General features: G+C 39.4%; 1 protein-coding gene across 1 annotated transcript in view; it reads right to left on the bottom strand.

Annotated features, from left to right (window-relative positions):
- The window catches only part of LOC124151410 (beta-1,3-galactosyltransferase 1-like), an 86809-nt gene that overhangs the window by 46981 nt on the left and 13949 nt on the right, over positions 1-25879 (bottom strand). The window lies entirely within an intron of this gene.

The following is a 25879-nucleotide window of genomic DNA, read 5'->3' as shown; positions in this document are numbered from 1 at the left end:
ACCCAAGTTATCCCCGCTGGTCAACAACAAATATCATATAAGAAAATTGACAATTGACCCCCCAAACCCCCCCCAAATCTCCCATGTTACCAGTGTTCACTATGAGGAAGTAGATCACCATGAACACCTTTGAATAAAAAATTGATTGAGGAGTTACATAAGAAGAATTATCAAAAGGACCAAAAATTGTTGATATAAACATGATAAAAACACATAAAAAATGGAACAATATCTTATAAGAAAATCAATAAATTAATAATTTCCATCTTGCCTTAACAGATATGGTAAAAAATTCATAAATTCAAACTAACACAAAGCACAGATACTTATGATGATCTACATGTGTGGAAGCAATTTTGGAAAATATATTAGCTATACAAAACCAGTCATCAAAATTTCTAAATTCCATCACGTTTCCATGAAAACAGCAAAAGAGAAAACTTTCAGAATCTTATAAAAGATAAAAACAATCATAGTGGTTAATGTAGCAAGTTTGCTGAAGCTAGGATACATAATATTGTAAACATAGATCGTACAAAAACTCTACCCAAAATTTATGTTTCACCATGATTCCATGGAAACAGCAAAAATAAAAAAATTCAGAATCTTCAAACTAGCAAAAGGCACAAGTACTCATTGTGGTAAATGTGTGTAGCAAGCTTGATGAAGCTAGGATGCATAGTTAAAAAGATATAGGCCGTACAAAACACCCACCCTAAAAGTTTAAGTTTCTTATGTGTCCATGGAAACGGCAAAAATTAAAAAGTTCAGAATCTTCAAACTAGCAAAAGGCACAAGTACTCATTGTGGTAAATGTGTGTAGCAAGCTTGATGAAGCTAGGATGCATAGTTAAAAAGATATAGGCCGTACAAAACACCCACCCTAAAAATTTAAGTTTCTTATGTGTCCATGGAAACGGCAAAAATTAAAAAGTTCAGAATCTTCAAACTAGCAAAAGGCACAAGTACTCATTGTGGTAAATGTGTGTAGCAAGTTTGGTGAAGGTAGGGTGTATGGTTAAAAAGTTATGGGCCGTACAATAGCTCGGACGGAAGGACGGATGGACGGACGGACGGTATAATAAAAGGGAGTTGAATATATTTATTCTCATTTATCCCCATCTATAAAGCGATCCCCCTGTAAAAGCCTTCAAACTCGATGCTAATTTACATTTCCCGTCTATAAAGCGATCTGGAATGAAGCACATCACCAGCGCATACATAGTCCCTACATTTGTAATAAAAACAAGATGGTCTTCTGCAGACATTTTTGACATTGTCTCTCTTCAGTGAATTCAGGTGATAACAATTAAACTTGGTCAATACAAATTTGAAATCTGAGATGAAATATCACGAGACATGAGGATTTACTGTTTAAATTATACTTCCTGTTCTGCTAGGCATTGTTTTATGTGCAGAGATAAAGATTACCATGTGTATTTTCTCGTAAACTAAGCCAGTGCACAAGCACATCATAATACCTAGTCCATGATGGTATACACAGTCATACTCCCCAGACCAGTTAACATGGTTAACACACTCAAGCATATCATAATATCCTGGTCCATGGTGGTATGCAGAGTCATATTTCCCACAGGCCAGTTAACACTCTCAAGCACATCATGATACCCTAGTCCATGGTGGTATACACAGTCATACTCCCCAGACCAGATGACACTCTCAAGCACATCATAATACCCTAGTCCATGGTGGTAGTCACAGTCATACTCACCACAGACCAGTTAACACTTTCAAGCACATCATGATACCCTAGTCCATGGTGGTATACACAGTCATACTCCTCACAGACCAGTTAACACTCTCATGTACATCATAATAACCTAGTCCATGGTGGTATACACAGTCATACTCCCCAGACCAGATACCACTCAAGCACATCATCATACCATGGTGGTATACAGTCATACTCCCCACAGACCAAATAATACTCAAGCACAATCTCATATCCTGGTCCACAGTGCTATACAGTCATACTTCCCAGAAACCAGACAGTACTCAAGCACATCCTTACTCCATGGCCCATGGTGGTATATAGTGATACTCCCAATAGACCAGACAATGGTTCCATATGGCAACAATACATCATTGTTGGCCTCACTGAGAGTTCCTCTGCTCCACAAACACACCGTGTGATAAATGGAATTGTTGTAACCTTTTCAGCCCAAGATGTGCTGTCTCCCTTGCTACACCTCACATTACAAGAATGTGTTCCAGGTCTCGGCACCTGTACCCATCCTGCACTTGTTCACGACTACCCTGACACCAGCCTCTGCCCGGGCTGTTTGCTTGTACAACCGAGGAAACATGGAGGAAACATGGAGGAAACATGGGGGAAACACCAAACAACATTTCTGCCAGCAGCCATCTGTGTGCCTGAGCTATGAAAACCAAAGGGCATTCGTGATAATGTTCTGATGTCTAAAAGATATGTTACGTCAAAACTGAAAAATAAGTTAAATTTATAAAAAGAATTCTCAATACATACACAGATGCAGATAACACTATTATACTGGAAAATGATTAACAATTTTTTAAATTTTTTTCACATCTTTTTAGGGGGAATGACTTAAATAGAAGCAAAGAGATTATCTGTCTGCTGCATCGGCATCCTCGAACACACAAACAAACTTTTTATTTCATCTCACCAAACAAATGTATGGAAGCTGATGTGATTGCCTTGCCATTTCGTCTGTTTCAGATACAAAACTTGCAAATGATACAAACACAAATACAAGTCTCGGCCCACCCTTGTACAATTATACACAAGAGAAGCGATAAATCCTATTTGTAATGTGTTCAAAAGGTGCCATTTTGCATGTTCTACCAGAACCTAGCGTCAAATCTAATCACCGAGGTAATGTTCCACATGATGCAGTAAGAACAGAGTTGCTTACTTACACAAAAAGTCAACACTTGATTGTCGGACTATACCTAGTTGTGAGGAATGTAATACAATTAACACATGTCTCATGTGATGCATTAGTGTTTCAGTGCCAAAGGTTTTGTCCTAATTGGAGTCTTCATATGGTCATTATAACATCCACATGTGCATGACATTGAGAAGTGCAAGTCATGTGTGTGATTATGTAGCTCCACGATAACATGTAACAGCGACAAGCAATGATGTAAGCAGGTGTTGTGTTGGACACCATTTTCCAAGATGGCAGTTTATCATGAAATTGCATTATCATTCTGATTTTGACACTGATCAGTCAACAAAATCTGAATGTACTGTATTTGACATTTCTAAAACCATGCTATAAACTGCATTTTGATATACGTATACATAAATAGGAAACATTGGGACAAAGATAGAACTGTATATGCCACAAATCACCATTTTATTCAAATTTTATAAATCGTGACCCACCAGGAAAAAAGGGACCTTACGGGTGCTAGAATACACTTGTGCTATGACATAATAAGGACGTTTGATGTCAACTTACTTCAGTGAAGGTCGCCATGTGTGATGCCATGTATTGCGGTAATAAATATGACTTCAAACTTGTGAATTGTCTTTTTGCTCTGAAGATGCTGTAGTTTTAAAATATAATAAAAGTCCAAATGTGATTTTTCATTCATAAGGTCCCTTATCTCATGGTTGGTCACAATAGTTAAAACGATATACCTATCATACTACATGTATTTAATGCTTGCATTCAGGCAGTGTACTACCCTGTGAACGGGGGCACGGGTGGCCCAGTCGTCTAAGGTGCCGCGATTCGCTGTGCATAGTTGCGTCCCTTGGGCACGCCAGAAACCTACGATTGTGGGTTCGAATCCCGGTTCGCCCCGATTAGGTTTCTAGGTTTGTCAGCACCATACCCGTTCTCGTGGGTTTCACCGAAGTGGTAAACATCTGAGACCTGCATCACTTCGTGCTTTCCTCCCACATTAAGCTGACACGCCGTGATATAACTGGAATACTGTTAAAAGCGGCGTTAAACCCAACTCACTCACTGTGAACAATTTGTCTGCTGTCCTGTGGCTGTAGACTAACATCTAGTCTCTGAAATGAACATATCATACAGAAAAACCCCAGTGTTGTTAAATTATCTTAATAAAAGTAAAATAAAGGGAGCCCAGAGACTCTCTTCATTTTCAGATACTGCAATAAATGTAGACTTTCCCAACATTATAGACTTGCATGGGCTGTATTTGATATATTTGTATCAGGGTCTGTAAGACAGACTACTGTGGTTGGTAACATGTCTGTAAGGATAGGTGAAACTAATTCCTTTCTGCCAGACTGTCTAATAGTATTAGAAAATTTTAGCACTTATTAATCTATTTTGACAATTAGTGCTGATATTCTGTTTTAATAAAAATAAGAGAAGGCTCAATTTTGTTCCAAGTCTTGTCAATACTGCCTGGTAATGAGCTCCTATGTTTACGAACTCTTAAAGATTGCGCCGAGAGATGATTGGTTCATCTTGGGAAGCGGACCAATCCTAGGTTATAATCAATTAATTCCCTCTACAAAATGTGTGGTATGGCAGTTGCTGTATTTAAAAATATTTTAATTAAACATGTTGCAGCTAATATGGACCCTGCTTTGGGCTAATTTTTCATGATTGATGATGTCTCAGTCAAATGTAATTAGTTTTTTTAGAACTTCTAATGACTTAGAAGTAAAGACAACAGAAGAAAAGGAGGGAGAAAAGAAAGTGTAAGATTGCAATTACGACAAATCAGCATGAGAGGAAGTGGCAATAAAGCTGTTTGCTGTTTAACCTCGAACTCAGCAATATTCCAGCTATATGATGGTGGTCTGTAAATAATCGAGTCTGGACAAGTCAATCCAGTGATTGACATCATGAGCATCGATTTACACAATTGGGATACGATAACATGCATGAACCAAGTCAGCAAGCCTGGCCACCGATCCCGTTAGTCGCCTCTTACGACAAACAGTGGCTAATTACCGCCTCAAAGAGCAGGTACTGCTCTATTTGTAGGTCAAACATGGAAAATTCAAAACAGTCCATTTTGTTTTGGGGCATAAGGCACAGAGTACAGAGCTCCAGATACGCTGCGTATCTGCGTAAAATACGCATCAGTAATGGAGAAATACGCAGTAAAACAAAATCCAAGCGTATCAAATACGCAACGAACATTACAAATACGCTACAAAAATAAAACTTGTGCGTATCATCAAAATATTGTGAAGTAACCCTTCGTATTCGATTAGCAAATCAGCAACTTATTTTGAAATTATAAACGGGCATTCCGTCAACCATGCCAAACTCCACAATGACATTTGCATCATGATCATTTGCCATCACACTTTCTTGTGGAAGTATCGTGGTATTTGTGAGTCCTATAAAGCTCTCAAACCCACACGACACCAGTTTGCAGGGACTAAATGAATAGTGTTTTTAAATATTTAACTTAAATACCCACATGTGTAAAAACTAGTGGGCAACTGAAACTTGAATACCCAGATAGAATTACTGATACCCAATGATTTTAAAATGCATGGGTAAAATACCCACAGCACCAAAAGCTTATCTGGAGCTCCGGAGTAACGTAAATCTGAGAAAAATGGTCATCTACTCCAGCATGTATTTATTTATAGTTAAATTCCTGAGTCACTGGCATGCCCCGCTTGTCAAGCTTGTGAGTAAAATCTAATTCAGGCACTGCATACAGGTCACATAACATGACCACGGACATAAACAGGAGACAGGCTTCATGTCACAGGACCACACACTTACAAGATACAAGCTTCATATCACAGGACTGTCACATCGTGTGCATCATTACTTTTGGGATGCATCATTACTTTTGGGATGTATTTTGGTAGGGGTAGATGTCATCCTTAATACTGGAACAGGGCGCCCAAACACACCATTTTGACAAGTGAAAAGCATGCGTTTTGTCTCTGACTTGATTATATAAAGCCATGTCTTAGCAGTGTTAAGACACCGTTGATCTTTCACTGTCGTGAGACCTGGCCAGGAGAAAGGCTTTTGTGAGTATAATATTGTGTTATTTCAAGGATAAATGTGTGGAATAGTTACTTTGTGTTTAATTATAAATAAGGTTTGCTTTGCCAAAAGGATTGCCCATCATGGAAATATAGCTTGTTATATATGTTATTTTCAATGTTCTTAACTTCTGGTATTGAAAATACATGATAGTTGTTACCTAGTAGTTAGGCATTTTTCACCTGATGTTGTGAATATTGCTGACTTAATCTGATGTAAAATATTGCTGACTTAACCTGATGTGAAATATTGCTGACTGTAATAAATGTAATCAACCTAAAGTATTTTTCTTTTTCGTTTGTAATAATGTGTTACTGTATATCCTTAGTTCTACTTTTGATTTTTGACAAGGACCACAGGCCACACATGATACAAGCTTCATATCACAGGACCACAGGCCACACATGATACAAGCTTCATATCACAGGACCACAGGCATATATGATGCATCATCTTACCACTGACATAGCCTCATGATGCTGGTATCATGGTAGACCTGTTTCAGAAACTATTGACCCTGTCTTGTAACTCCTGCTGATGTAACAACTGATGACATACAGGATAAACAGTTTGATTTTAAGCTGGACCACAGGTGTGAGTGAGTTACCAATCTGTCAGCTCTCTGGACGCTTACTGTCAGGCGTTTGGATGCTAGTGGTAGGCTTATGATATTTGCACAGCCTTGTCTAAACATATATTCCGCTTTCCTTGTAAAATCATGTCTTTACCTCACTGAGTGATCTCCTAAGATAAAGACTGCCCAGAGGAGCCAAATGGTCCTAATTATTATGTTATACTTACTGATCTTGGTCTGAGCAACAAATGATTTTCCATAAGTATATAATGTCAAAGCCAGAGACATCCTGATTATCCAACAAAACATAGTAGATCATGAATATATATAGTAGATAAGAAGACAATCAATTTCGTGATTTGATTGGGATTAATCCACTTTAAATACGTACCTTACATGCCCTTCATACAGCTTCAACTGGCTTATGCTTGCTCTACAGCTACCGTGTTCGATGTAACAAGCGCCCCGTTCTAATAAGCACCCACGGCGATATTTGCTATTATATTGGCTAGTGAACAATCCCAATTAGCACCCCTTCCGATTGATCAATTTACACAAGACCTATTTATTCATGTATATAATACGCACTCGTGTGTAATATGCACCCTCAATTATGGGCAATTAAATTCTGGAAAAATATATCAGTCGTATATAAACATTTCAGGCTATCAGCATAAACCACGAAATTTATATTTCAACTTTGGTTTTTTTAACCAAAATAATATTCTAATAAGAGCCCCCTATTTCTAATTTTGAGAGCACCCTGGGCGCTTATTATGTCAAATACGGTAAATGTCATCACATGACTTATAACATCCAAACAGCTGGCTCGTACATGTTGTAACCACTCCTCATATTGTGCAATATTAACATTAAAAAATAATTTGTTATTCAATTTTAGTGTCGTTATAAAGATAAACATTGAATTATCTTTGTAGACAATTAGTGCTAATTAACCAGAACAGTATTTGTCTCACTTACCGCTTATCATATCATTTTCTTTCGTATTTCAATGGTCATGTTAATACCTCGGCTTATCTACGGGGTCGGCTTATCTGCGGTCATATACGGTATATATAAATGGGGTATCACTGAATTTCAGCCTTTGAAATTGATAGACAGGACAAAAGCGCAAATAACATAATTTACATGCTGCGCGTCTGATGTTTTGAATACGGATTTTGCATTAATGATGATACAGTCGATCCAATTCTGCAAAGCTTAACATATTTATGAGACTAGCACTTTAACATCAATTTTGTTTACTGCATTCTAATTGCCTTCATTTGTCGGGCAATGGATGAATATGCCTGAAGTTGTGGTGTAATAAACTTGGCATTACACCACAAGGCACATACTCCAGTGTCACATCACACGTTTTTTGCAGTAGTCTACATGGCCTGTGCCCATCTTTTACACAAATGGAAATAAGCTACGCATGGAGACAATGTTGAAAAGGACTTATCATATATCAACACAAAGCGAGGTGGTTGGGTAGCCCAGTGGTTAAAGCGTTCGCTCGTCATGCCGAAGACCTGGGTTCGATTTCCAACATGGGTACAATGTGTGAAGCCCATTTCTGGTGTTCCCTGCCATGATATTGCTGGAATATTGCTAAAAATGGTGTATAACCAAACTCACTCACTCGTTGAACACAAAGCCTCCTTCAAATAGAAACATAAAGCTTACCTACAGCCATTGGTTGGTTGGTTGGTTTGTTGTTTAACGCTGCACTCAGCAATATTCCAGCTATATGACAGCAGTCTGTAAATAATCGAGTCTGGACCAGACAATCCAGTGATTGATATCATGAGCATCGATCAACGTAATTGGGATTGATGACATGCATCAACCAAGTCAGCCAGCCTGACCACCCGATCCCGTTAGTCGCCTTTTACGACAAGCATAGTCACATTGAAGTTGGTTAACTTGTTTATTCAAGTCACATATCCCGGCTTGTAGAAGAGAATTATGGCATCCCACAGGCATAAAAAGTTACAATGGATGCAATCATTACGCACAGTATGTGCCATGGGATGTACAAAGCATGTCTGAATCGACGACCTCATTTCAAATGTAGCATGCACATTAGATTTAAGTGATATATCATTGTTCAGAATCTCAGCTTTTCAAACCGTTCAGTTTTTCTTCAAGGAAAAAACATTTATTATTAGGCAAAGCTTGACCCTGTGACCCCCATGCTTTTCAAGTTTGATCCTAAAAACTATAACTGATTCTGAAAATCTCCATGTCTCACACACAGATGAAGGCAAATCCCTGCTCATCCCTCTTGATAATAGACTATATCAGTTCTTAAAGCACAGATAATAACGTTGTTCAGTGGATGGTCACTATTTTGGTCAGGTGGGGTACACAGTTACATGCTGATAAAGTACTGTAAAGTATACAGCTGTGTGAAACTGGTACATTTCAGCAGGAGGGGCCTTAAACAAAGAACACTTGACACCTCGAGCTGTACAGTTTATATGAAATTGTGCACCCTGCTCTGATAGTGAATGGTGGAACTTGTGTGATCTGCAGGGTAAGCTTCATCTTCCCGAGGCAAGAGAGTTAACTGACTTTAAAAGTCCAGTTTCCACCCTTGCCGAACTAGGCTGGAATTCCTGGGCTCGATCGTAGCACCACCAGTGGTTATTACAAGTTATGTCCCTTCTAAACCTCTCCTATGGACCAATCAGATTCCACCTCACGTATCAGTTGCATTTGATTCAAACAAGACGATCTGATCGATAATCAAGATCTATATTGTGATAAAACGGGTCTTACATCGCAAAGTACATCAAATCACGTGAGCACCTTGATTAAAATCATGAAAAGATTTGGAAAATATCTGACAAGGAGTTGGCGGTGTACATGCTTTGCAAATCCTGCAATCGACCTAAATCAGCACGACAGTTTACAAACCGGATTTCGATTTCATTACGGGATTTTGATTGGACTATGCATAGACTCGTTAGCCCAGACAAAATGTAACTCCATAATACCAGCCTAGTTCGGCAAGGGTGGAAACTGGACTTTTATAGTCAGTTAACTCACTTGCCTCGGGAAGATGGGTAAGCTTGTGAAACTTGAGTATTTGCCTGTGCTCTGAGATAGATAAAGAACTTGCCAGTACTTCATCATGTTGTAAAGTAAGTGAGAAAGGTTTTACACCGCTTTAAGAATTATTCCAGCAATATCATGGCAGGGGACACCAGAAATAGGCTTCACACATTGTACCCATATGCAGGGAATGGAACCCGGATCTTTGGTGTGACGATGCTTTAACCACTAGGCTACCCCAACCCCCCATGATGTAAATGTATTGTTACAAGAACAAATGGCCCTATGTATTATATAAATCTGAACATGCTGAACACAATTTTTTAAAACTCTTATACACTGTTTCATGTATTCAGATCAATATGTGGTGTTTAAAATCTCACCAATATGTGAAGTCAGATTGTGTTTCATGTTTGATGGTGAAAGCGACCATACAACTTATTGAAATACTATTAAAAGTGACATTAACCTGATATCACTTACTCATTTTATTTCTCGAATGTAATTTGCTACGATGTATGAACAGATTGCAAATCATGCTGCCGGGGCCCACCAATATCTGATGGAGATACAACAAGCCTATTGTGCTGGCAGTTCACACTGTGAATATAAGTTATCTTATCAATAGTATGTGTACACAATAATTTCATCACACAGCTTGCACACAGCTGAACTGCACAGCCCACTGACAGCTGTGACTAAGACAACTGAATTAACTGAGAGGAATACAACCTGCATCCATCAGTACAACTATCGAATCGTATAGATCCAGGTTTGCTTGTCGTAAGAGGCGACTAATGGGATTGGGTGATGAGGCTTGCTGACTTAGTTGATGCATGTCATCGAATCCCAATTGAATTGAATGATGCTCATAACGTCAATCACTGGATTGTCTGGTCCAGGCTCAAGCATTTACAGACTGCCATCATATAGCTGGAATATTGCTGAGTGCACTACAACTATAACGATGTAGGCACTAGAGAGCATATGCAGGGATTTACCGTGACCTCTTTCAGTACAGGGGGGCGGTCGGGTAGCCTAGTGGTTAAAGCGTCCGCTCGTCACGCCGAAGGCCCGGGTTCGATTCCCGGCATGGGTGCAATGTGTGAAGCCCATTTCTGGTGTCCCCCGCCATGATATTGCTGGAATATTGCTAAAAGCGGCGTAAAACCATGCTCGCTCACTCACTCACTCCTGCTCAAAACATCATTTGAAACAAACGAAGCGTTTTCAGGTAAGGCTTTTATTTACGTAGGTTACATTTATTAAAATAACACAGAACATAAACCAAGCGCATAAATTTTTAGGAAAGGGTATGGGCACTCACATTTTTAAAATGCGCATTTATGTCTAAAATCAAGAGCTCGCATTATTTTCATGTCGCATTAAATTCCTGTTTTACAGTATGTTATGTGTTATTCATTCTTTATGCCAATCGGTAGATAAAGGCCAAGTTTGTTTTTCGTTTGTCGAACCTCGGATATCTCGAAGCATTCACATTGATCCATTCAACTTCGACACATTGATGATTGACTGTACTGTTGTCAAGTTGCATCATAATAGAAGAAAAAAAAGAGTTGTCATCCATAAAAATATCTTACTTGTCTTCACTGTCACTTTAACAAATAAATCTGTACAGGCCACAAAGACTGCAGCAAATTTCAGTAAAATTCCCTCATTGGAATGAAATAATTCTCAATTCATGTTGATAGAATTCAGTTTAGTGATGATAACTAAAGCATTAGCCTCTTTAAAAGTCCAGTTTCCACCCTTGCCAAACTAGGCTAGAATTTCTGGTGTCGATCGAAGTGCCACCAGTGCTTATTACATTTTTTCACCTTCCATGTCCCTCCTATTGACCAATCAGATTCCACCTCTCATATCACTTGCTTTTGCTTCAACTAAAATGGATTTGCCCAGTATAGAAGATCTGATCGATAATCAAGATCTGTATTGTAATCTAGTCTGTCTTACGTCGTGAAATGCATCAATTCATAATGTAAGCACATTGATTAAAAACATGAACAGATTTGGAAAATACGTTGGTATGTATACATGCTTGGCAAATGCTGCAATCGACTGAAATCTTTACGGCAGTTGACGAACCAGATGTTGATTTTGTTATGCGATTTTGCTTGGACTATGCATAGACTGGTTAGTCTATAAATATAACTCCATAATTGCAGCCTAGTTCAACAAGGGTCGAAACTGGAGTTTTTAGTAGTGCCTCGGGAAGATGGGAGACTTGTGCTTCTTGGTAACACGGCCAGTAATCATAATAAAGAGGACAAGGTAGTCCTATAACATGACTGTGGAATAATGTATTTTATGATTTTTATCATAAAAACGCCGCAAGACTTGTCAGCTCAATTTCATTTTAGAGGAGATCAATGTAAAAGATTTCATTGACTATAGGTGGTGAGGTGAAATGGGGTTTAACGTCGCGTCCAAGATTATTACACTGCGACGTGCATGCATGTGTGTGTCTGCTTGTACTAGTCTGGACTGATGCTGATTTTTTGTGCTAGCACACTGAGATACCATGCCACAGTTTAACATGAATACCCCACTCAGACACAGTATACTGACTCAGAGCTGACCAGTCCTTGTTTTAGCCCCTTTATGCCGAGCACCAGACAGGGTAACAACAAGTACCATCTTTTAACATCTTTTGGTATGACACGGCCAGAGATCGAACCCTGGACCTTCCGCTCTCTGGGCCGACTTTCTATCACTAGACCACAGAGGTGGTCTGACTACATGTATATGTAAGTCTAAGGTAGAGGCTTTGATGGTCAGCTGAAGAATATTGCATTGAATGCAATGTTGAGAAGACATTGGTAAAATACCTCTGAATTTAAAAAATAAAGAAAATCCCAATCTTGAGCAAAATAATTATTTTTTTACCAAACTTGCCTGCCAAAGGCACTTAGTTTGGAATGTAAGATAAATCCCTGACTTGGCTGAAGCATTTCTCACAGGGCATGAGAGGGTTGTAGAAAGTGTGTAAGCATTGTTTCTAGCCATGCAACAACCATCACTACAACTGCCATTATGTAAGTGTGTGTAAGTGTGACTTCAAATAGAGAATACAGAGCACCTGGTGGAAACTTCAGTCGCAGGGCATGAGAAGGTTGTAGAATGTGTTTCGACTGAGGACGAACTGAAGACCTAAGTCTGCAGGCTGTTATGTCAGTGTATCTTGATATAAAGCATCCACAGTAATTGGATCAGGGAGGGACTTTAAAGCTTTCAAGAACTCCTCTTCCGGCAAGATGGTCTGTAGTCCTCGTTTGATCCCTGCCTAGTTCTTATCTCCGAGGTAAATCATCATGAAAGCTGGAATCTTACACATACTCCAGACACAGAGCAATAGACTACTTTCAGTCTTCAGTCCAATAAACAGGTGCATGGGTCGTCTTGTGCAGGGCGTTAGTAACAGTGCTGTATCTCACTGTCAAGAGTTACATCACTTCGGATAGAGAACAGGATCCTGTGGTTGTGGAGTCTACCGGTAATCCATTTTGCCCAGAGTTCATGGTAATCGGAACCATGTAAGCTACTTTTGTGGATTTCAACAAAAGTGGTCAATGTCTAAAAGTCACTGTTTCTTCAAGTTAAAGAGGTGGAAGGCCACAGTACCAAAAAGTTGTCTGTTTCCACAACCACGTCTGCATTCCAGGGTAGAATTGGTCCCCAGCAACCTATGCTTGTTGACAAAAGCAACTTCATAGATCAGGTGGTCAGTCTAAGTGTTAAAGTTCATTGCTTGTCATTCCTGCTCGCTTGCTCATAATATTAACCATGGGTTTGTCTGGTCCTGGTTATTTACGATAGAATATCTGGAATGTTGATGAGTGCAGCCTGAAACAATATGCAAACCTGTTTTTCACAAGGTTAGTGTGTCCCAGAGATCAGGGGAGGGTCACCAAAAAATATGACAGCCTCAAGGGAAGGGTCACCAAAAAATATGCCAGCCTCAAGGGGTGGGTCCTAAAATATTATGCACTTGTTCGGGGAGGGTCATTCAAAACAATGACAAGCATGAGGGGAGGGTCATTATTTTCAGTACATTAGTGCATCATAAACCTCTAACCCCCCCCCCCCCCCCCACCTCTCTGTAATAAACGACCAGTCCCTAAGAACATTTCATAAGCAGCCATTTCATTAAGAAAAAGTGAAACTATGGTAACAGGCTAACTAGATTAAATATGATTACCGGTAAGTATCGACACCAAACTAAAGAGGTATGATATCAATATGAATCAATATAAGACTAAATGAAATGAGAGACTGACTAATTGAAGGAATTGCAAAATAAATGGAACAAGGGCAAAAGTGAGCGTGGCTCACTAATACCCCCGACCCGCCTAGTGTGTTAGTAGTTTCAAATTAAATAATGGATAGGGTTAGGGTTTGAAAAATTCATAAAAAAAATAGAAAATTAATAAAAACACTTTTTTTCTTTTGACTGCACCCCTCCATATGACACAGATTTTATGTACTAAGTTTGAGATGAATCCACTGAATAATTTAAGAGAAATCGCACGGACAAAGTTTTCGGATGGAACCTTGGTATAATAAATATGTGACTAAACAGGAATAAGAAGAAAACTTAGCATTGAAAGATAGTTGCCGCATTTTTAAAAGACCATTCATTTAAATATTCCGTAGCCATCTGCAAGCAGATGAGTTTCAGTACATATGCTTCTCTGATATGGTGGGGGCTGGCTCTCCTTGACTGGGGCATGTTGTGAGGGCCCACGAGAGGGTACTTCTACAGCAGCACATGATAGCCACAAGATGGATGAAGTTCCTGTCTCCTCAGGATGAGGATGGAGAGACTCATAAGAGCACTTCACATGGCTTGAAGTTGTTCCATTTCTTACCCACTAACAATGTAGAGCTGCTAATAAACTGGAGACTTTTTTCCTGCAGGATATTTTGAAATGTGAAGTTAGACCTTGATCTTGGAGTGCAAATCCATTATTTCATCCAAGCAACTGAAATGTAGATGTGAAGGGTTGTTTGTTTTGAGGGTTTTATTGCTGACTAGATACAGAACAAGGTGTGTGATCATGACACTGAATAATGACCAACAAACATCATCAAGAACAGAACAAGAAGTGAAAAAGGACAAAAACCTCTTTGAGCAGCTGAAAAACGTCTTCCTGTTTGTTTGGACAACTTGTAAAGAAAACTCCATTAAACATGTTGAATGAGAAATATTGCACCCAAACAAAACCTAATCATCAAGTTCCCTGTACATTGCACAATGTGTTTAGAAATTATTATGTTCATATCACATGTATTGAAACATATATTCATGAGTGAGTGAGTGAGTTTGGTTTAACGCCGCTTTTAACATTATTCCAGTTATATCGCGGCGTGTCAGCTTAATGTGGGAGGAAAGCCCAAAGTGATGCAGGTCTCAGACGTTTACCACTTCGGTGAAACCCACGAGCACGGGTATGGTGCTGACAAACCTAGAAACATAATTGGGGCGAACCGGGATTCGAACCCACAATCATTGGTTTCTGGCGTGCCCAAGGGACGCAACTCGGCACAGCGAATCACGGCACCTTAGACGACTGGGCCACCCGTGCCCCCCATATATTCATGAATTAGACATAAAAAATATGGAAAATCGCTAATATGAACATTATGGTGAGAAAGCCCTTTCCATAGCCATAAGAAATCTTTGCTAAAACCTGACTTGATTGTACGATTCTGACTGTATCATGAGCACGTCTATATGAATCTCTACCAAATAGTGATGATACCAGGTGTTCGCAAAAAGGTGAGCGAGCATATCCTGACCCATCGGTGATACCCATCACAAATACATGCAAAAGCAACTCAATTAGTCAGCTGAAAAAAACCACGGGAAAATATGGTACAAGTCAAAATAAGGCATTGCATCGGCCAGGAAGGTGTGTTCCACTCTATGTAAACATGACACTACAATGTCTACAAGGATATTAGAACCAGATATGAAAGTGTATCCTAACTAAAGACAAATCATTTTATGGAATTGTTCCGAAACAACTGAATCACTGCCCCACCCCAATTCTAAACTACCAATCCCTTCAGATAAGGACATTACCTTTTGGTTTGTCAAACTATTAATCAATTTATATATACAAATTTTCAACTACAATTCACTTAAGCTTATTCAGCATCTTACATGAGCAATGAAGTATAGCCTCTTGCAAGAAAGTGTTATCCCAAATATAACATTTGTTACAATTGAGAGAAAGGTCCCCACAATGCAATATTAGACAAATGTTACAAAGTATTAGATATTATTGATAAATGAATAATGAACTCAAAATACAAACCTTGCTAAAAGGCATTGTGTATTCATTTATTTCAATTTCTCTATTGTTTATCAAATGGCTGTCCATATATAGCCTACAATTGAATCTATTTACTTAGGGGACATAAAACAATATTATCTATATACAACAGTCTACGTATGACTCGGTTTTCACCATCTGGTTCAGGAAATACTCCACATCGTCCACACACCAAAGGCAACTTAAAAACGCATTCACCTGACCGAAATCTGGATGGAATTGTCACAGCCTTTGCACGGTTTCCCCCCATGGAAAGTGAATGTTTTTCCCATTTAGCGCATGGCCGAGATTTCATCTGACATTCTCGCCTGTGTGGGCAACTCCCTCGGAATTCAGCAGCATTATTAGATCTAGATTATTTCCACAGTTCAACTCATTTCATCATACATCTATTCACAAACATCATCTCTGATGCTTATTGAAACATATCTTGCATACCACATAAACAAATCAGTAAAAATTCTGAAAGATCTTCCACAAAAAATCTTACAAAACTATCTTACAATCTTATGTGAATTATCAAAGAAATCTGATTTACGATTCAAACTGGAACACATTCCTCTATCTTTGTACTATATAAACCTCCAAGGAATTGCACATTCTCATTTTCACTTCATTTACTGCATCTGTTATCTAATGCCAGACGACCATTGATTTTTAATGTGTTACGGATAAGAGAAAATCGTCCATATGTCATAACGGAACACATACCCCCATCTGTTGTCAGCAGGATTTATCCCTCCGTCTTTTATGGGCCATGATTATTTTCTTAGAGAGTTATATTTATTTTCCCAGAACAGCAAATGTTCCCTTATCAGAGCTGGTATTTCTCTTCCATATGGCCACTATCTGCCAATTCCATGTAAGAACACACCGACTCTGATAAGCTGAGAATAGGTACAAACAATTTGTACATTCATTCATTGATTCCATCAGATAACTCCCCGATGCCTGATAAGGTGTGGCCTTTGTGCTTAGGTGTCAGAGAAACGTTCCTTTATGTTTCCTGATTAATATCATTTGATATTTTCTTGATGCAGGCCCCTGGGTGGCAAACACATAAACCACATTAGAGCACATGACATGATATGCTGCTGTAATAACACATCAAACAGCTGGTACATAAATGATTTATACCCGTCATATCTTTCATATTTATACCATAACCATGAAAAGAAATTTACAAAAAAAGATTGTGGATAAGAATAAAGTTGGGAATTATTTTTCTATTTTTTTGTAATGTTAATAAACATTAATTCAAATTTAAGTTTCATATTTCATCTGCAAATATATTTTACAGCTACTAAAGATAAATCTGAAATAGATGTAGGTTCTCTGCTCCATCAAGTTTGTGGCCTCTATTAATTCTCAGTGACACCACTAACTTATATAGGTCTGTGGTGACACTAAGACGGCTTGGAAGGTATAATCCATTATCAACATTGATCAGTAGGATCATGTGATCACATGAACGTGATGTACAAGTGATAATACACACATAAAGTCCACAGGAGATCACACAGACTAATGGAATGACACTGATATGAACCAACTTAAATTTACAGTCATAAATGTAGTGAATGACCAGAGTGCCGGGGTCGGTTCTACAATTTCAACTATCGAGCCTTCGAAATTCACACTAATATGCTAGCCCGAGACTACTAAACTGTGCTGAGGACAAGTACAAATGCAGTGATGGTAGTCCTCATTGACTAGAAGCATTTGAGAGTTATTATTCTGAACCAGTTCTCAATGCCTCAATTTTAGCTCCAAATTGGAACTGAATAAAACTGACAGAAAATGTAAACAGTAATTTGTTTATCTCGTTCAAGTAGGACTAGCTACAAACTCTAAGGATGAGCGAAATAAGGTTTACACTAGTCTTAAACACACCCACAAGGTAGTCCAAAAAGATGATGATGATTATGATGATGATGATGATGATGATGATGATACACTTGTAAAGCGCATAGCTCCACTCGTAATGTATGCATGAAGCGCACAAGGATAAATTCAGTTTTAGTCAACGCAGGCATGCTTCTAAAGGTTAGTCTATAATCAGTGCTTAAAGATCTGGAAAGTTGGAGAAACTAGTCCGAGTGGGAGAATTTTCCACTCAGTTGCAACGACGAAGGAAAAGGAGAGTTAGCCATAGCTGACAGTCTTTAGCTGTGCCACATAGAGGAGATGGAGGGATTCAGTTCTGAGGGTAAGTGCTGGTGTGCACCATAGGGCACAGAATTAGTGAGTGAGTGAGTGAATGAGTGAGTGAGTTGGGTTTAACGCCGCTTTTAACATTATTCCAGTTATATCACGGCGTGTCAGCTTAATGTGGGAGGAAAGCCCGAAGTGATGCAGGTCTTAGAGGTTTACCACTTCGGTGAAACCCACGAGCACGGGTATGGTGTTGACAAACCTAGAAACATAATCGGGGTGAATCGGAATTCGAACCCACAATCATAGGTTTCTGGCGTGTCCAGGGGACGCAACTCTGCGCAGCGAATCGCGGCGCCTTAGACGACTGGGCCACCTGTGCCCCCAGCACAGAATTAGAGTGGAGGGGGGTGAGGTGAAATAACATCGCTCTCAAGATTATTGCACTTAGATTGCTTGTGTACATGCGTGTGTACATGTGTGTGTGGTTGTACTAGTCTCGACTAATGCAGATTTGATTGTGCTAGCCTATTGAGATACCATGCCACAGTTTAACATGAATACCCCACTCAGACACATTGCACTGACTCTGATCCGACCAGTCCTTGTTTCAGCACCTTGATCATGTTAATGCTGATCTCTAGGAAGTACAACCTTTTAATGTCTTTTGGTATGACGCGGCTGGGGATTGAACCCCGACCTTTCGTCCTCTGTGCATATGCTCTACCACCAGGTCACAGAGGCGGTCAAGTAGAGAGGAGAATCACCAAACAAGTTGGTAAGGCAGAGAAGTTTCAAAGTGATTCTGAAGCCTACAGGAAGCTAGTGTCAACTGGAGAGTTTGTTTGTTTGAAACACTGTGGTGAACGAGGCACGAACAAAATGAATAAATGAGTTGTGTTCCTTGGTGTTGTGTTTGTTTGTTTAACGCCGCACTCAGCAATATTCCACCTATATGACAGCGGTTTGTAAGTAATCGTGTCTGGACCAGACACTCCAGTGATTGACATCATGAACATTGAACCACGCAATTGGGACACAATGACATGCATCAACCAAGTTGCAGAGTCCATTGTGCAGAGTTGTGTCCCTTGGGCACGCCAGAAAAGTATGATCTTGGGTTCGCCCCAATTATATTTCGAGGTTTGTCTCACTAAAGTGGTAAACTCGACCTGAAACACTTCGGGCTTTCCTCCCACATCAAGCTGACGCGCTGTGATATGACTGGAATGTTTGTTTGTTGTGATGGCGGTTTGTAAATAATCAAGTCTAGACCAGACAATCCAGTGATTGACATCATGAGCATCGATCCACGCAATTAGTATACGATGACATGCATCAACTGAGTCAGCGAGCTGGATCACCTAATCCTATTAGTCACCTCGATTGTCTGGTTCAGACTCGATCATTTACAGACTGCTGTCATATAGCAGGAACATTGCTTAGTGCAGCATTTAACAACAAGCAAACAAACAAACAAACAGGTAACTATGGGTCGTACAAGTGGCCATGGTCTAAGTGACCATGATGATCTGGGCAGTCAGGACTCCTCCACCTAACAGTGGCTGGCGTCAGGCAGGCCTTCCACTGTATCAACATGATCAATAGATGATGAACTTGAACTGACCCTTCATGTTATAGTCAGCAGTCTCACTTGAAGCCCTCTTCCAAAAGTTTCAATTGCTTCTAAGATAGGGGTGATTTACACATTTGTTTCCAAGCTTTCCAAACATTAGTGATACACATCAGATAAGATTAACACAATTCAGAAAACGTATGAGCTGATAGAAATGTAATTCTGAATTCATTGAGCATGTGGAGCAAGAATAATTCAATGGATCCAAACTCAAGTGTGTACCGGTCAAGTATCTGGTGTCATAATGAAGTTTGACATTACATGGAAACAACAGTAAACACCTTTGAAAATGTAACTTCACCAAGAATCTGGAATGGAATTTTTCCAATCAAGTTTGCCACATGGCGAGTGTTGCTGTGTGGCATTGGGCAACTAACAAACATTAATGTTTCCTGCAAATATGTGAGATGCAGGCATCAGGAACTACTCATCCTTTTCGCAAACACCTTGTGTCATCACTTACTTATATTATTTTCATCACTATTTTGCCTTTTATGCTTAATGGAATCTGATATTGAAGACTGATTATTCTCTGACATTGATGTTTTATTTTCACATTAAGGCCACACTGTTACATATTTATGTTTCACAGATTTGTTCCTGCTTTGTCAATCATTTATTTATGTGAAAGTCATTCTGTAGTGGAGTAAAAACTGAAGGCTTCTTGAATCTGTGGACATGGAATTCAGATATAACATTTTATAATAAATAATAATAAGTGCATTTATAATGTGCCAGATTCCATTCACCAAGTGGATGCTGATAGCGCTACACTATTATTACCCCGGTCAATGGATCAGTGAGCACTCGATTTTCATTCTCAGCTCCCTGGGGAGTATACAAACCAAGCTGCCTGTAAGGCGCTAGAAGGTTAACATCCACATTACCGTCTCATCCTACCGGGTACCCACTCACTGCTGGGTGAACAGAGGCACATTTCGAACAAAGTCACTTGCCTATGGAGACACCACATGTGGTACATGTGTTTTTGTGTGGGGCAGGACCGAAGCCCTAGAAACTCTCAGGAGTCAAGCTGTTGAACGTGGTCACCCATCTAACTACTCTCCGAGACCGACGTTGCTTAACTTCCCCTGATTTGTGATCTGTGCGCTGTGCACAGGACCACGTGCCACCACGTGATGTTGTATAAGAGGGTCTATATTACCAGCGGGAGACATAATAAAAATAAATCTTTTCATGTATAATTTATTTCTTTTCCAGTTGCATTTCAGTAGGGTCGGCAGGTCCGTGAAACGTAAAATAAAAAATGTGTGGCCTAGGGATTTGAACCAAAAGTCTTTGCAGCTTATGAACATGTTGAATAAAAATAAATAGCGGATATCAATTTCAGGTATTTTAATAATCACAGGACATGAGCGACAAATGTATATTTGAGGAAGGGATAAAAAGAAATTTTGCTTCACTCTGTCCAAAATAAATAAAATTCTGATATAAAAACATCCCAATACGAATGTATTATCAACCAAAGTAAACAGTCTGTATGCTAAATGCGTCACTGCTTCTGTGAATTTTCTTTGCATGTGTTGCAAACACGAGGAAACAGATTATTTGTCTGAAACAGTAAACTCGGTTGACGTAACGAGACAGTATCCTCCAAACTTGCACTGCTGCGGAAGCTGATTGGCTTGTGTTGGGTCACAATGTTATATTGGAGAGCATCTGTCAGCTACCACATCAAGGTTCTCCATAGTTTGTTTCTATACCATGTATATGTCACAGATACGTTATGTTTTAATCATCGAAGTAAAAACATGACCGATCTGATTGCCTGTGTTAAATATATCCTTGTTGTTTTTCCATCATAGTTGAGAAATATATCCACTACACTTCATTTCTTACTATTATGTTTGTTTGTTTGTTTGTTGTTTAACGCCGCACTCAGCAATATTCCAGCTATATGACGGCGATCTGTGTAAATAATCGAGTTTTGACCAGTGATTGACATCATGTGCATCGATCCACACAATCGGGATCGATGACATACATCAACCAAGAACGTTTAAATAAACAATAAACTTAACTCAAAATGAAACCCAGGCCTTCAACATGACAAGCAAATGCTTTAACCATTAGACAGACAGATAGACAGACATACAGACAGACAAATGTATTCAGTAATGAAGGCCATTGGCACACAATACAATAATATGAAAATTTACATATCCTGCATACAAGGGTATAAGTGTTTTCTCATTGTAAAAGTTTTAGTTAAATAGACCAATGTTAAATATAGCAGATATACGAGGCAAGTCTCTCTGTAGATTTCATAAGGTGGATAAATTTTTCAGTTGTTGGATTAGCTGTTTAGAACATATGTGTAGAATAACGTCCCTATGATCATGGATTTAAATAACAGATTTCCCTGATCATAATTTTGAGATTGTTAGCATTCTCACCGTGTTTGTGAGTTACACCAAAGTGGCAAACATCTATGGCCTGTATCAATCTGTGTTTTCTTCCCTCACTGATTAACCTGACAAGCCAGAGCTCGATTAAAGGAACTTGATTTAACTTGCACCAGGTGCGGACATGCAAGGGTTAGCCACAATTTTGAAAGATTTGGACATGCACTTGGTGCACGTAGACGTAAATATTTGGTTGCATTTTGTAATAATAGTTTGCACTGGTGCATGTTAAATACATCTAAATCAAGCCCTGAAACCCAACTCACTCACTCACTCACATCACGTATTGTGCATACAAACACCTCCTATATCTGCACATTATTTTTGACAATCTGCTTGTGTAACAGTGGATATAATTTCAAAATGCAGGATAATAAATCTAACATTTTCGATTTAATTCTCTCATATAGAATAGAAATGTGATTATAAATGAAATAACAGGATTTAAATCAGACCTTGCACATGTAACACTAAAAACAATAATTTCTTATCTCAATATGATCATGACGATGTGACATTTTAACAGTTCGGCAAAAATGGCAAACGCATCAAATTACCTCAAATCCTTGGGTTTGTTGCGTAGTCATACCAGGAAAAGATTAGATAAATAATGATAATTGTACTTTGTACATAGGTGGCCCATTAGTCTAAAGCTTTGGGCTTAAGCTGACATGCCAGATCACTCCATTAATGTTCAAAGTAGCAACAAACCCAGCTCACTCACGCACTCAAACACTCATAGCTAATTGCACTACCTCACATCATTTCAACAAACTACTTTCCCAAAGCCACAAGTATGTTAATGTTGTCTGATGGAGTATACAAATTCTTCATTAATGTTGCCACTGAATAGACATCCCAGTAACTGCAGTAATAAGTATTTGTCTGATGGAAGTACCGGTAGAAGCACTCATCCTTCCTAATCCTCAGTGTAGACTATATACATAGCGGCAATCATATTACATGCATGCTTTCCTCACGTCAGATGTCAGAAACAGGTTAATCTGCCCAACAAATGGAAGAAGGCCACATGTTTTTAATTTTATGTTTCACGGATTTATTCCAGCTTTTCATACAAGGTTGGTCAAAATCAAAATAAATCAGCTATGTCACTCAATTATTTATCTATGTGCAAGTCCTTCTTCAGTGGAGTTAAAACAGCAGCTGGCTTCTGGAATCACGTTTGTTGTTTAACGCCACATCCAGCAATATTCCAGCTATATGTAAGTAATCGAGTCTGTATCAGACAATCCAGTGATTGATATCATGAGTATCGATCCACGTTATTGGGATACTATGACATGCATCAACCAAGTCAGTAAGCCTGACCACCCGATCCCGTTAGTCGCCTTTCACGGCAAGCATAGTCATCTTTCACGGCAAGCATAGTCGCCTTTCACGGCAAGCATAGTCGCCTTTCACGGCAAGCATAGTCGCCTTTCAAGGCAAGCATCATCGCCTTTCATGGCAAGCATGGTCACCTTTCATGGCAAGCATAGTCACCTTTCACGGCAAGCATAGTCGCCTTTCACGGCAAGCATAGTCGCCTTTAACGGCAAGCATAGTCACCTTTCACGGCAAGCATAGTCGCCTTTCACGGCAAGCATAGTCCCCTTTCACGGCAAGCATAGTCGCCTTTCACAGCAAGCATAGTCGCCTTTCACGGCAAGCATAGTCACCTTTCACGGCAAGCATAGTCGCCTTTAACGGCAAGCATAGTCACCTTTCACGGCAAGCATAGTCGCCTTTCACGGCAAGCATAGTCACCTTTCACGGCAAGCATAGTCGCCTTTAACGGCAAGCATAGTCACCTTTCACGGCAAGCATAGTCCCCTTTCACGGCAAGCATAGTCCCCTTTCACGGCAAGCATAGTCGCCTTTCACGGCAAGCATAGTCGCCTTTCACGGCAAGCATAGTCGCCTTTCACGGCAAGCATAGTCACCTTTCACGGCAAGCATTCATGAATCACTGATAGGGATCTAGACATGGAATTAATATATAACAATTTATATTGTATAAGAGGGTCTTATTTACTATCAGGAGACATAATAAAAATAAATCTTTTCATATTTCATTTATATCTTTTCCAGCTGCTTTTCAGTAGGGGTGGTGGGCCCGTGAAACGAAAAATAAAAAATGTGTGGCCTTAGTCTGTAATCATGGCAAGGAAAACAGATGCACAATGATTTCTGCCCATGTTGTAATATCAGGGTAAAACATTCATTGTCTATGATTGCCAGAGGCATGGTTAAAATACGCTCCACTTAGAATTGTTTTACAATACCTTGCATCAATGTTTATTATACAAACTGACAAAGTCAGTGAAGAATATACTTTAACTCAAGCAAACTGCATAACACATGGAAAATAATCAAATCAGTATGCTTGATGCACAGTAGGATCCACCCCCAAAAACATGCAGATTGAAAAACTTGAAAGGGTTTTAACAATCTCAAAGATGAAGAAGGGCAAACTTTCAAAACTATGACTACTTCAGGGTGAAACGGCAGCCACCAAGTTTAATGATGGTCACAAGTATTCCTGTTGGCACACTGAATTGCAAAGAGCACACTTAAACCTCTTTAAGAATGCCCCCCCCCCCCCCCCCCCAACTGCTTAGAAAACAATTCTATCCCTGAAAATACTCTCAACTCTTCAGATTGTGTTGCTACAAAACTTTTATGACAAATGATCGATGATAATCCCAACTGATTCCAAACATTAGCTGTGAGAATACAAAAAGATGATAATACATACTTGTGAACAATTCTCTCTCACACACATAGTACAGGACGTCTACAACACCTATGCACAGCATCAACAACGCTGACCACGCTGGGGCCTGTCTGGAGGAGTGGGACTTCATACTTGCACGACAACCCTCAGGGATCAATGGGTGCACCATTGTATTGACATTACAAGAAACAAAACCCTTTCCATAGTGCTAAGAAAACGTTGCTTAAAGTCCATTGTATGGTGCTGACCATCTTCCCGTGGCAAGAGAGTTAACTGACTAAAAACGCCAGTTTCCACCCTTGCCGAACTAGGCTGGTATTATGGAGTTACATTTTGGCTGGACTAACGAGAATATGCATAGTCCAATCAAAATTGCACAAAGAAATCGAAATCCGGTTTGTAAACTGTCGTGCAGATTTTGGTCGATTGCAGGATTTGCAAAGTATGTGTCAACAGATATTTTCCAAATATTTTCATGTTCTTAATGAAGGTGCTCACGTGATTTGATGCATTTCGCGATGTAAGACCCATTTTATCACAGTATAGGTCTTGATTATCGACTAGATCGTCCTGACTGGGCTCCGCCATTTTGTTTGAAGCAAATGCAAGTGAAACAGGAGGTGGAATCTGATCGGTCCATAGGAGTGGGCGCTACGATCGAGCCCAGGAATTCCAACATAGTTCGGCAAGGGTGGAAACTGAACTTTTAAAGTCTGTTAACTCTCTTGCCTCGGGAAGATAGGTTCTGACTATATCATGCGCATACATTTATGAATCCTTACAAACTACTGATGATACCAGGTGTTCTCGATTGGTGAACTATCTTTCAGCACTGATGGCACTCATAGCAAACACATGCAAAGCCAAGTCAATTGTTCACCTGAAACAACATGGGAACATTTGGTACAAGTGAAAATAG

The sequence above is a fragment of the Haliotis rufescens genome, unplaced genomic scaffold (genome assembly GCF_023055435.1).
Source record: "Haliotis rufescens isolate VD_foot unplaced genomic scaffold, xgHalRufe1.0.p SCAF_4, whole genome shotgun sequence".
NCBI lineage: Eukaryota > Metazoa > Mollusca > Gastropoda > Lepetellida > Haliotidae > Haliotis > Haliotis rufescens.
This window is presented reverse-complemented; position numbering and strand designations above follow the sequence as displayed.